Genomic DNA, 12,924 nt, shown 5'->3' with positions numbered 1-12,924 from the left:
TATGCAAATATCATTCGTAACTCTTAGGGTGAAATCAGGAGTGATTCAGTTTCATTCTAAATTTTCGACCACTATTCTAGTTTGAATCTGGAGCAAAATAGAACAAACTCGCTGGTTTCCCCAGCAGTGTTCTATTCATGTTTTTCAATTTTTAAATAAATGAAATCATTATGTTACTGCCAAGAAAGGCGCCGTAATTGCAAAGTGGATTGATTCGTAGATAAAATGACGCATCCATACACCAAAACAATTGAAAAATATTTGAATCTCGTGATTCAATCGTGGTTCAAATCTGCAGAACATAGAACGGGGCGTTATACCAGTTTTATTTTTTTGAAATTTGACTGGTATAAAAAATAAATCTAGAACAGCTGCGGGGAAAATTTATATTTCAGATTCATATTCAAACTGACAGCCCCGAACGATTTGAATCACTGCTGATTTTACTTTAACGGTTCGGTTGCCAACATTGACTAGTGAATAGCAGGCCATGACTTTGCCTCTTTCTTCGTCGGCAACAAACAGAATTGCACGCTCGATAAGACAGCACACACTTAGGGCCGATTTCTTCACCTCCGCTTAGTGCTTAAACCCGGTTTAAACGTATGGGTAAGCACCGCTTAAGAGTTAAGCGGAGGTGAAGAAAACGGCCCTTAGATAGATGTTCTGAGTTTGGTGATTATTTTCACCGATTTCGATGGTAATTTAGAAATTCACATTTTTTCGATAATTTTGACTTAAGATATTTATATCTGTAATCCAATTTACCGAATAACCGTGAATTGGTTCAGATTTAACGAGTTCGGTAAATATTTTCACCGATAATGCTGTGAATTACTGTGAGCACCGAAGTCGGTAAGATGTTCAACTGAAGTTTCGGCGATTGGTGCTGTTGAACATCGCGTCAAAGCGTGAAATGTCAGAATCGCCATTTTAATTATGTGCAGTTCGCGAAGTCGAAGCAAAATTCTTCACACAAACAATGACAGTTCTTTATGGGTTTTTACAGTAAAGCAACAGAGAGGAGGAGATGGCGGCCATGTTTCACTCAAACTCTGACAGATAGCAATGGGATTTCCCATAGGAGGGAAGAGCAGAATTTGCTTCGACTTCGCTGGTTATCTCGGTAGCTACCTTACACGTTGTTCGGGAAGTGCGGGAAGGAATGAGGAGTTGGCGTTGGATAATTAATTGGCAAGTGTGGTGAATTTTCTAGAGGTAAAGTATACATTTTATTATATTTCATGTTGTTTCTGAAGGCATGATTTTTAATTCTACAGCATGGAAAAAAAACAACAAGCGCTTGGAAGTGCCCCAATACTCGTAACTTGTGGACGAGCTCACTGGTGGAGCCAGAGGCAGGGCACCACTTGTGGCAAGCACGCTATTGTTTCCAAAGGCAACGTTCTCGCAACAAGTGGTGCCCCATTAAACAACTACGGACGAGCTTGTGGACTTTTTCGAAATGTGTCGAACTCGGTGGTGGAAGGATCTTTTTGCCATTTACAGATCAGCGCCAGTTTTTCGGTAAACGTTACCGAATCGTCAGTAAATTTGACAGCCTCTACCTCCATTGCAGTTTACAAATAATTCGGTAATCTTTATTTTTACCGAAGTCATTACCGACCGTTCAGCCACAGACAAACAGACGTAACAGCTTGAACATTTTTCTGAAAAATCCATCGCTCAACCCTTCTACCACCATCTTGCGAGCATGTTACACGAAACAATATTTCGTATGATATTGTCACCAGAAGGCGCTAGAGTGAAATGTCAAACGTTGTGAAACGCTCATTCAATCAAATTGACATTGCTCGTTAAAGTCATGGTCGATGGTATTCTCTATAGTGTTACGTCTGTTTGTCTGTGGTTCAGCTTTTTAGAATTCGGTAATCGAATTACCGAAGTCGGTAACTTTTTCTAAGTGTGCACTTTAGCAATCACACCAACGGATAGCTCGTTCGGCGGATTTGGGCCACACACATACTTACTTACTTGATGGGCTACAGCTCTTCGATGAACCTACGCCGAATGGAGTATCCTTCTCCACTGGACTCGATCCTGGGCCAATCGCTTCCAGTTGCCCTGCACATTGAGCGCCCTCAGGTCCTCTTCAACTGCAAAAAGCCGTGTACGCGGCCTTCCACGAAGCCTGCGGCCTCTTCCGTGTTCTCTACTACGTATTATCTTCGCTTGACGTTCTTCCGGAATACGAACAACGTGACCAGCCCACCGTAGTCTGCCGTGTTGTATAAGCTTAATAATATCCAGCCCTTTATACATTCATTCATTTATTTATTCAGACTAAGGCCGAAGTGGCCTGTGCGGTATATAAGTGTCTTCTCCATTCGCCTCGGTCCATGGCTACACGTCGCCAACCACGCAGTCTACGGAGGGTCCACAAGTCATCTTCCACCTTGCCCGTTGCACACCTCGCCTTCTTGTGCCCGTCGGATCGTTGTTGAGAACCATTTTCACCGGGTTACTGTCCGACATTCTGGCTACGTGCCCGGCCCACCGCAGTCGTCCGATTTTCGCGGTGTGAACGATGGATGGTTCTCCCAACAGCTGATGCAACTCGTGGTTCATTCGCCTCCTCCACGTACCGTCCGCCATGTGCACCCCACCATATATGGTACGCAGCACTTTCCTGACCTCCAAGTTAATTAGGCTGTAATTGAAGAATTTGCCCCGTATCCTCAACACACAGATTCGTTTGCTAATGGGTTTCCACCGCATCACTCGCTTCATCTGCTTGCCCATCACTACGAAATGCTCTGCTTTTCCACCGCCGCTGTGATAGATGTTATACTTGAATGCAGTATTGGTCGTGGGGAATTCACGTTCTCCGGATCAAGGCCATCGGACTTCTTGAATAGCGGCCACGTTCACTACAACTTTCTGCAGTTCACGAGCCAGAAGGCTCACTCGTCCAGGTTCATTTAGGGTCCTGACATTCCAGGTACCGAGTTTCCAATCATAGTCCTTATTTCGTTGCCGCGTCGATTGCCAAAAATAACGTTCTCTTTTTCTTCTATCTCCATTTTTCGTGGTATTTGAGAGGCTTCACTCACTTCAGTAAGCTACCTTACCAGGGTCGCGTTACCTACATCGCGCTGGTGGGGCTGCCACTTTAGGTATAGCTGACGCGATACAGCATTACGTTGATCAGCCGCTGGGCACCAGGCAGACGCTGTTTGAGCCGCACTTTCTGGTGAACAGACGTTCGAGGCGTACCTTCTCAATCTAGCTGATGTCAGAAGGACAACATTGCCCAGGCTGCACTACCAGCTAAGTACACAACCCTTAGCTGGCAGTCTTTTGTCATCGGACGAGCCGTGGAAGCGTGAGATAGGAACTTGTGGGAACCAGAGCTCTGTTGGGCGCACCTTCCTTGATGTCAACCCACCATTTTGGAAATTTTAGACATACTGCTTCAAAAATGGATGCAAACCATGAAAAGGTAGAGTTACGGGGGGATAATTTTTTTGAGACCTTCTAGGTCGATGATGATCGACATAAACATTTATTTATTATTTATTACCAGACTTCTCCATTCAGCTCGGTCCTTGATTGAACGTCTCCAATCACGTAGTCTGCCCAGGGTTGGAAAATCGTCCTCCACTTGATCGATCCACATTGCCCGCTATGCAACTCGCATTCTTGTACCCGTCGGATCGTTGTCGAGAACCATTTTCACCAGATTACTGTCCGACATTCTGGCTACGCGACCGACGCACCGCAGTCTTCCGATTTTCGCGGTGTGAACGATGGATGGTTCCCCAACAGCTGATGCAACACGTGGTTCATTCGCCTTCTCCACGTACACGCCATCTGCACCTCACCATAGATGGTATGCGGAACTTCCCTTTCGAAAACTCCACGAGCATCGTCCAGGTCTCGTGTCCGTGGAGAACTACCGGTCTAATAAGCGATTTGTAGATAGTCAGTTTGGTACGGCGGCGTTTTGCGGAGTCCAAAGTATGTTCGATTACCTGCCATGATGTGAGCCCAAGTACACGAATTCTTCAACCACCTTCCACCAATGCAAACTCGTAGTGGGTGTCTTACGTTGTCCTCTCTTGAGCCTCTTCCCATCATGTACTTCGTCTTCGACGTGTTGATGACTAGTCCAATCCGTTTAGCTTCGCTTTTCAGTCTAATGTAAGCTTCCTCCATCTTTTAAAAGTTACGTGCCATAATATTAATGTCGTCGGCAAAACCAAATAGCTGAACGCAATTCGTGAAAATCGTACCACTCGTGTCAATCTCTTCCCTTCGTATTACTCCCTCCAAAGCGATGTTGAATAGCAGACACGAAAGACTATCACCTTGCATAAGCTTCCATAGCTGGTCCCGATCGATTGTATCATATGCGGCTTTGAAGTCGATAAATAGATGATTTGTGGGCACGTTGTATTAGCGGCATTTCTGCAATATCTGGCGTACGGCGAACTTCTGATCTGTGGTAGAGCGTTCATCCATTAATCCCGCCTGGTACTGCCCCACGAACTCTTTTGCAATTAGTGGTAGTCGGTGGCATAAAATTTAGGAGAGTACCTTGTAGGTGGCGTTCAGCAATGGGATTGCGCGGTAGTTGCTTGTTGTGTTTCAGCTGGTCGATCTCCTCCTGGATTTCCTGGAGATTCGGAGCCGGAAGTCGTATGTCCTGCACGCGTGCTCCTAGGTTTATTACCATACCGGCACCGTTGTCTGTCACATCGCCACTCAGGTGCTTTTCGCAGTGCTGCCACCAGCTTTGCATCACTCTACGCTCATTCGTAAGAAGGTTCCCGTTTATGTCCATACACATATCGGACTGTGGCATGTGCCCCTTACGTGAACGGTTTAACTTCGCATAGAACTTTCGTGAGTTATTAGCGCGGTACAGTTACTCCGTCTCTTCATGGTCTCGATCTTCCTGCTGGCGCTTTTTCCTCCGGAAAATCGAGTTTTGTCTGTTCCGAGGCGCCCTCGTGCGGTGTTGCAGCAATCTCGCCCATGCTGCATTCTTCTCCTCAACTAACTGCTCACATTCGCCGCCATACCAGTCGTTTCTCTGATCCGGGCGCACCGTGCCTAGTGCAGCGGTTGCGGTGCTTCCAATGGTGGATTTAACATCTCTAAAGCCATCTTCAAGAGACGCTGCACCTAGCTGCTCTTTCGTTGGGAGTGCCAATTCCAGATGCTGCACGTAGTCTTGGGATAGTCTACCGTCTTATAGCTCCCCAATGTTAAGCCGCGGCGTTCGACTTCGACGCGTGTTGTACACCGAGAGCTTTGAGCGCAGGCATACTGCAACGAGGCAGTGGTCGGATTCAATATTCGCACTGCGGTAAGTGCGGATGTTCGTGATGTCGAGAAGAATTTACCGTCGATTATAACGTGGTCGATTTTGTTTTCCGTTTCTTGGTTAGATGATTTCCAGGTGGCCTGTGGATTTTTACATTTCCTCGTTAAATTCAACAACTTTTTGTATATGCAAACCTTGCGGATCTCAAAACGAATCGATTATGAAAAACAATTTGCCAATTGGTCAACCCGATCGCAAGTCAAATGGTCAGGAAGGAAATCTCAACTCATTTTTAGTATATAGAGATGTGTTCAGTTATCATGGTAATCGCTGTACCGGAGGCAATAAGAAAAGCAATAGCAATTTATGATGTCGCTGGTACCAACATAATCCTATTTATTTATTTATTATCAGACTAAGGCCGGAGTGGCCTGTGCAGTGCATAGAAGTCTTCTCCATTCGGCTTCGTCCATGGCTGCACGCAGTCTGCGGAGGGTCCGCAAATCGTATCCTTGCTCGCTGTGCACCTCGTCTTCCTGTCGGATCGTTGTTGAGAACCATTTTCACCGGATTCCTGTCCGACATTCTGGCTACGTGCTCGGTCCACCGCAGTCTTCTGATTTTTGCGGTGTGAACGATGGAACGATAACACGTGATGAACTTAAAATTTTTATATAAAAAATCAAGAAAATAAAGTGTTAAAAAACGATGGAACAATAACATCATTCTATTTGAAGAAAAATTTCAAATTTTATCCTTAGCATTAATTTATAAACAGTCCTTCGCGCTAGATCACATGCAAAACATTTGAGAAGTGACTGTCCGCTCGGTGCCTTCGATGATCGCGAGAATGGTGCACACTCGCGGCTTGGCTCCAACAGCCGACCTTAACGATTTTGTACACAAACCGATTTGCTAGTACAATTCCCACGGATTTTTCAGGAACAGAACAACCACCCAGCACTACTAGAACATACTGCACCTCCAGATGAATAATCGGTTAATATCTACCCCAGGGAAACGGACGATATCGGGCTTTTTCTGACCGAAATAAATGAAAATAAGTTCTGCACTTAGGGTGAAGGTGGGTTGAGTACCAAAACAAAGCTTTGAAAGTATTGGTACAATAAAAACTGTCATAAACTGTAGTAGTATTGGTGTCGTATTTATAAAATAACAAAGAATATTAGTAGGGTGGTTCAAAAAACGACCCAGCTCCACCACGCTCACTCGATTCCGTCCCATGCTCCGAGTGTCCTAAAAAAACCGATTTGAACAAAAATTGGTTACGCGCAAGGATGTTATCGATCATTTAGTAATTTGCCTTCGATCATTTAGTAGTTCTTCAATAATTCATTCCAGAGGCTAAATTTCATAATGTGTTTTATGATGGACTTCTAGTGCAAAGGTTTATCTACAACTCTGCTAACAGTTCGTTGTTTGAATTTCACTAATAATGAAGCTATAACGCTAGTAGCAGTAACTTAGACTAAATGATTGCATATTTTGTTATCATTTAGTATAAGTATAGCAACTAGCACCGTAACTCCTTTAGTGGTGGAATTCGAACATCGACCTGTTAAGAAGAGTTGTAGAGAAACCTTCACACTAAAATTCCACCATACAATGCATTTTGAAATTATGCCTCTGGAATGAGTTATTGACAAACTACTAAGTGATCGAACGCAGATTACTAAATGATCGATAACATCCTTGTTTACGCGCAAGCCGGTTCAAGTTTGTATGAAAACCAGTATGGGAAACTAAACCTTTTATTACACTGGCTACGGCGCCTCCCCTCCAAACGCTGGCGAAAAGAGAACCCACATAGCTAAAAGCAACATTCCAGAGACTTCACTGAACGTCTCGTAACGCAAATATAGCATTTTATACCCCACTCACCCTTATGTCATATTTTTTGTATGAAGCATCTGCCCCTGGTGCGATAGTGTAGACTAGACTAGACTAGAAGTATCTACCCTTGTGCGATAGATATCACAGACAAATTCTGGGTTTTTTGTTGAATTGCACGTTTCACTGATGCCTTCTGATAAGCCTAATTATCATGCGATAGATTCGCAACATCGATTAAAATCGACTCCCAACTATTGGAACGACCATTTAATATGGATTGTCTATGGAGTTGAAGCTCTTGAATATTTCATCCAGTCATATGGTCTCCCCCCTCGCTAGCGCCCAATGACGGAGTGCCAGAAGCAGAATAATGTTTTTAAACCTCGCCCTATACACGCTTAGATAAGATTACCTAAAATTAGGTTTTTATTTTACCTAAAATTAGGTAATGGATGTTTACTAGAAATATCGGTAAAAATTAGTGATAATTCTCGTTTCTTTTTACCTACTTTTAAGTATTAGACGTTTGTAGACGATGGCGTTATTTTTTACCTAAAATTAGATTTTTCTTGACTTGTAAACTTGACTGTAAATACAAGTGCTTCTTCCGGCTCTTTGATGTGCAGCCTATCAAAACCTATTTGTTCCTGCCGCTGAATTCTTCGGGCAAAATCGAGATAATCAACGATTTAAAACTGATGGTAAGTGGTTGTTTATGCTTAGGGACAACTTCCGGGAATAATAAATTAACTTCTTCATATTTATTTTCAGTATTACCAAATATATATATATATTTGATATCTGATTCTCTCAACAATGCTGAGCAATTGAAAGTGACTTTTTTTCTATGTGAATGGATTGCATGAGTAGATTTTATTTATAATCAATGTTAAATTGAGCTTTACACCTCGGGAAAGTTTTCCGCCGATTTTGGTCCCTGTGCCCTGGGGAAAAAATCTGCCGACCAAATAACCGAGGCGTGAAGCTACCTTAAGGTCACTCCTGACAGAATCCAAGCTTCAAAGTGGTCGCGTTTTCGGGGGCACACCACTCGATACGGAAGCAACGCACAACTGTCATTTTTATTTTTTCACGCATGCTGTGACGCAGCAAAGCTGAATCAACAAAAATGACAGTTGTCCGTCGCCTCCGTATCGAGTGGTTTGCCCCCGAAAACGCGAGCACTTTGAAACTAGGATTCTGTCAGAAGTGACCTTAAAGGACTTTATTCATTCATTTCATTTATTTAGTCTACATCTATACAGATAACAATGAATCAACAATTTGACGCCACAATACACGGTTCGAGGCCGCATCTCTCCATTCTCGAATACGCCCCACGCTCGCCAAGTCGTTCTGCACCTGGTCTGCCCATCTCGCTCGCTGCGCTCCACGTCGTCTCATACCTGCCGGATCGGAAGCGAACACCATCTTTGCAGGGTTGCTGTCCGGCATTCTTGCAACATGCCCTGCCCATCGTACCCTTCCGGCTTTAGCTACCTTCTGGATACTGGGTTCGCCGTAGAGCTGGGCGAGCTCATGGTTCATTCTTCGCCGCCACACACCGTCTTCTTGTACACCGCCAAAGATGGTCCTAAGCACCCGTCTCTCGAATACTCCGAGTGCTTGCAAGTCCTCCTCGAGCATTGACTTTATGCATACCGTAATCTGGGGGAACCTTGATCACCGGGATAACATTGATCAGTTTCACCATTTGCAAGAATTAAATAAAATATTATTTACTGTTATCACAATTACTTATTGTAAGTTAGGTATCTTGAATAAATTTGCTGCTGAATGATTACCTTCGGATGAATTTGTATTTATTTCTCGCCAAAATTTGAACAATAAAATCAACATTAATTCTTAAACTCGCAGCCAGTCTTCACGAAAACATGAGCGGCGCTGAGCTTGAGTGCAGTTTTTGCAAGTTCATGTTCATCCCGAGCGCGAGGCTCGAGCTCAAGTTCAAAACTTGGGCTGTGTGTTCAGGCTGTGTGCTCATCCAGCATGCTGTGTGCTCAGACTGTGTGCTTAGGCTGAGAACTGAGGCTGTGAGAATAGGTTTTGGGCCGAGCGCGATGCTTTACGATTACACGCTAACTTTCACTTACTCAGTGACTGAGTAAAATTGTATTGCCCTCTCTTTTCTTCTCACGGAAATTTTACTCAGTTTCCGCCAAAAGCAGGATAACTCATAGCTATGAGTAGTCCCGCTTTTGACGGAAACTGAGTGAAATTTCCATGAGAAAAAAAGAGATAGCAATACAATTTTACTCAGTCTCTGAGTAAGTGAAAGTTAGAGTGTATGCGGCACGTTTCGCATTGGCCATAGTTGAGCGGCATAGCAAAAAAAGATGAATCGGAGTTGGTAGGAAAACAAGTTGTGCTTTCAGCATTTGAATTTGCGTGCATCAAACGGGACGTTCGCAAAAGTACCCATTCTGCGTGGCCCTTTAGTATGCGAAAAGCAAGCGTGTTATGTTTTATTGTTGAAAATAATCCAAAACGTGAAGCAAACTAACTTTAACATGAAAATTTAGTGTGTTAGCAAAGATGGTACATAACATTATTGTTTCTATCCAGCTTTATTAAAAGAATGAAACTCAATTGGGGAAGCAAATGAAATATAAAATCTTCCTAAAAAAATAAAAACATAAAAAGTGTACAATAAACGGATTAGTTATTTGATTACCACTAGCATGTTTGGGTCCAGTCTAGAGTGTTTTCGTGAAGGAAACATTTTCGACGCTCTGGACATAGTATATTAATTGTGTTTTCTACATAAGATACACAAAACACATGTATACAATGGCAGGCATAGAAAAGCCTCAATTATAACGGTTCCTTTCAATGCTAATAGGGAACACTTAGTTCAAAACAGGTCAAGTTGTAGTTGAAATGTAGATCCACTGAAGAAGAAATGTTTCGATGTTGTAAACTGTGTGTCAACTTATTTTGTTTTCCACAAACCCTCAACAAATTGTGTTGAACATATAGAATTGTTTTTTTTTTCTATAGTAGGTAGGCATAGTAAAGTACGTGAGTTAAAATTTATGCATTAGTTGTTCAATAATTCCGATTTCACATGGAGGCTTATATAATCGTGAATTAAATACTTCACTGTTGATTATCGCATTGCCAAAATATGTACACACATTTCCAGAGAAATCCCTCAGTGCCGGGCAACTTAGTCACATTACGTAAAATTCTATAAATTTCGGGTTCTGCGATAGGTACCCTTTAAACACAAAATATACGATCCATATTTGATTATTCGAACATGGTTTCCGATGAGGTACTTTGATATTGACTGAAGGTAAAAAAAAACACGGATTACCAAATCGTCCTCCAATATCGTAAACTTGAGCGGCATAGGAAAGCAATCGAAAGAATTTTTGAAACTCTTCTCAACAAGTCTAAAATATATTCAATTAAAAACGGTTAGCAGTACTGGGTTGGACTTTCCTCATGCTTATGTTTTTCGTAGAATGTCCTTTTACACTGTCATTGAGGATATTTCAAATATCTACGCGCATAATAAGAAGATAAATAAGTTCCTTTTTACTTTTACGAACAAAGTATCATCGAACCATTGAAATTCAATTATCTGAAAACTAGAGTTTCAACATCAAAATGCTAAACCTAGCCAACCAAGCAATGTCTGTTGATTGTAACCGATGTTATGTACCGTGCTCAAAGCGGCGCTCACAGCCGCGCTGAAAACATCAATGTTCGAGCGCCGCTGTGAGCGCGGTGCAAAACATGAGCATCCAGCCTACGCTCGAGTTCATGCTCATTTTTACGAGTGCACGTTCGAGCCCGAAGCGAATGTTCATTCGAGTGCGGCAGCACGGATAAACATTTGCGCGGGGCTGCACCTTGAAGACTGTTCGCAGCAAATTGTCAAAAAAGCACTTAAAACAAGTAGGGTAAATCACTACTTGGGCCTATGGACCCGATTCCCGGCTCACTGCACAGAAAACAAAAGATTTATACTTTTTGGAAGCCGTAGGCTTATGATTGATAATTTTAAAAAAGTCTCCCATTTATTTCGCACAATACTCAATATTGCTTAACCATTTATTTCACTCATAATTGGTCCAATTATAGAAAACAAAAATGTAGATTTCGAACATTCGCTCTCCGTTGCTGCACCACTGAGCCGGAGTGAATCTTTCCACTTTTACAAAACAGTATTTTCATATGAACATCTACCTGGAAATCGTCACAGTACTCGATACAATCATTGGTTGAAGCTGTTAATCACCACACAATAATTCTAAACTCACGCACTTTCATCTTTTCTAGTTGTTCGTTTCACTAGAACTAATATAAACATATTAGAGTACATTTAAAAATGTATCCTCAAACCAAACAAAAATTCACCTCGGCATAAGAACTTCTAGCCGCACCGTGCTGCCAAAAGGCCAGGATTTTTTTTTAGTATGAAAAAAATCCTTCATCGTTCATAGGAAAACTATCTAATACGTTGACGCTATCATGTTATTTATAATTCTGTCGATTTCAAAAAGTGAAAAAAATATAGTTTTTAAGCGTTTGGAAGTAATTTGAATGAGCGAATATATCTTTTCAACCAAATAAAAATTATTATAAATAATAACATCTGGCATCATGTCGACGTTGAACGTGCATATTTTTGTTTACGTCGCATTTTCTACCGTCCCGAGAGAGAGAATGAGAGTAAGATGCTGAGAGATTGAGCGAAATTTTGCTTGGGCCGGGAACTAGTTTGGAAGTGGGCCGGATTTGAAATCGCTATGACTGAAATTAGTGCTGGACCTCGTTAATTTAAATCAAATAAAAGGCTTTTCAAACGATGTTTACCAAGAAAAGCTATTTTTAAGCAGAAGTGAACCCCATTGCAGTATTGCACGGCCCACGAAATTAAGGAAAAAATGCTTCCTGTCATAAATATCAATTAAGTAATGCAGTCGTATGCATGTTAGGCCGGGAATGGGGTAAGAAACCCTATAATAACAAAAAAAAAATAGCTCATACCTATAGTTATGTGATGAAGCGATGCAAATCGCTTCAGCGTAAGAGATTCCAACTATAATTGCCTACCTTTAAACGTTTGCATACGCTTTCTCTATAGATAAATGATTGATCAAAGTTACCCCAAATAAAAAACTTCACAAAAAACATTTTAAAACAAGTTTAAAATTATCAAATATTCAAGAACAACAGCCTTGTACATTCTACAGGTAGCAGTACTCGTTTTAAAAATATGAACAAAGCTTTGATTTCACTTACGGGGGAATTATTTACAAAACAAATAAAAAATGATCAATGTTCCCCCGGATTACGATACGTATATAAATAAATCGAGTCATTATTTGAATATTATGAAAAACATAACGTCGTTATTTTTCTTATTATTTCACACATAAATGAAACGAATATTTAGATACATGTGAGAGACGTGTACAACAAAACATGAGATAAGTAGGAAATCAAATATACTATTTCTTTTTATTAGTCACAAAAAATCTTTTCATCAAGTAAGGGGAAGAGTTTATTTGGGCATATACAGGGTTGTTACGACTACGCGGATTTCGCGATTTTCGCGGATTTCGCGGTTTTCGCGAATTTGGCGCGGATTTACATAACGATTTTAGGACTTCGCGCGAATTTGGCACGGATTTAGTTTTAGGTAAAAATTGAACAAATTAAATTCTAGATCTAAGGACGTTTATTTGAAAATTAGTTTTATGTCTATCTAGATGGGTTTTATTCTCGTTAGCAAATGTTTT

This window comes from Armigeres subalbatus, unplaced genomic scaffold (assembly GCF_024139115.2).
Source record: "Armigeres subalbatus isolate Guangzhou_Male unplaced genomic scaffold, GZ_Asu_2 Contig1805, whole genome shotgun sequence".
Lineage (NCBI taxonomy): Eukaryota > Metazoa > Arthropoda > Insecta > Diptera > Culicidae > Armigeres > Armigeres subalbatus.
The sequence above is the reverse complement of the archived record's forward strand: the minus strand, read 5'-3'. Positions refer to the sequence as shown.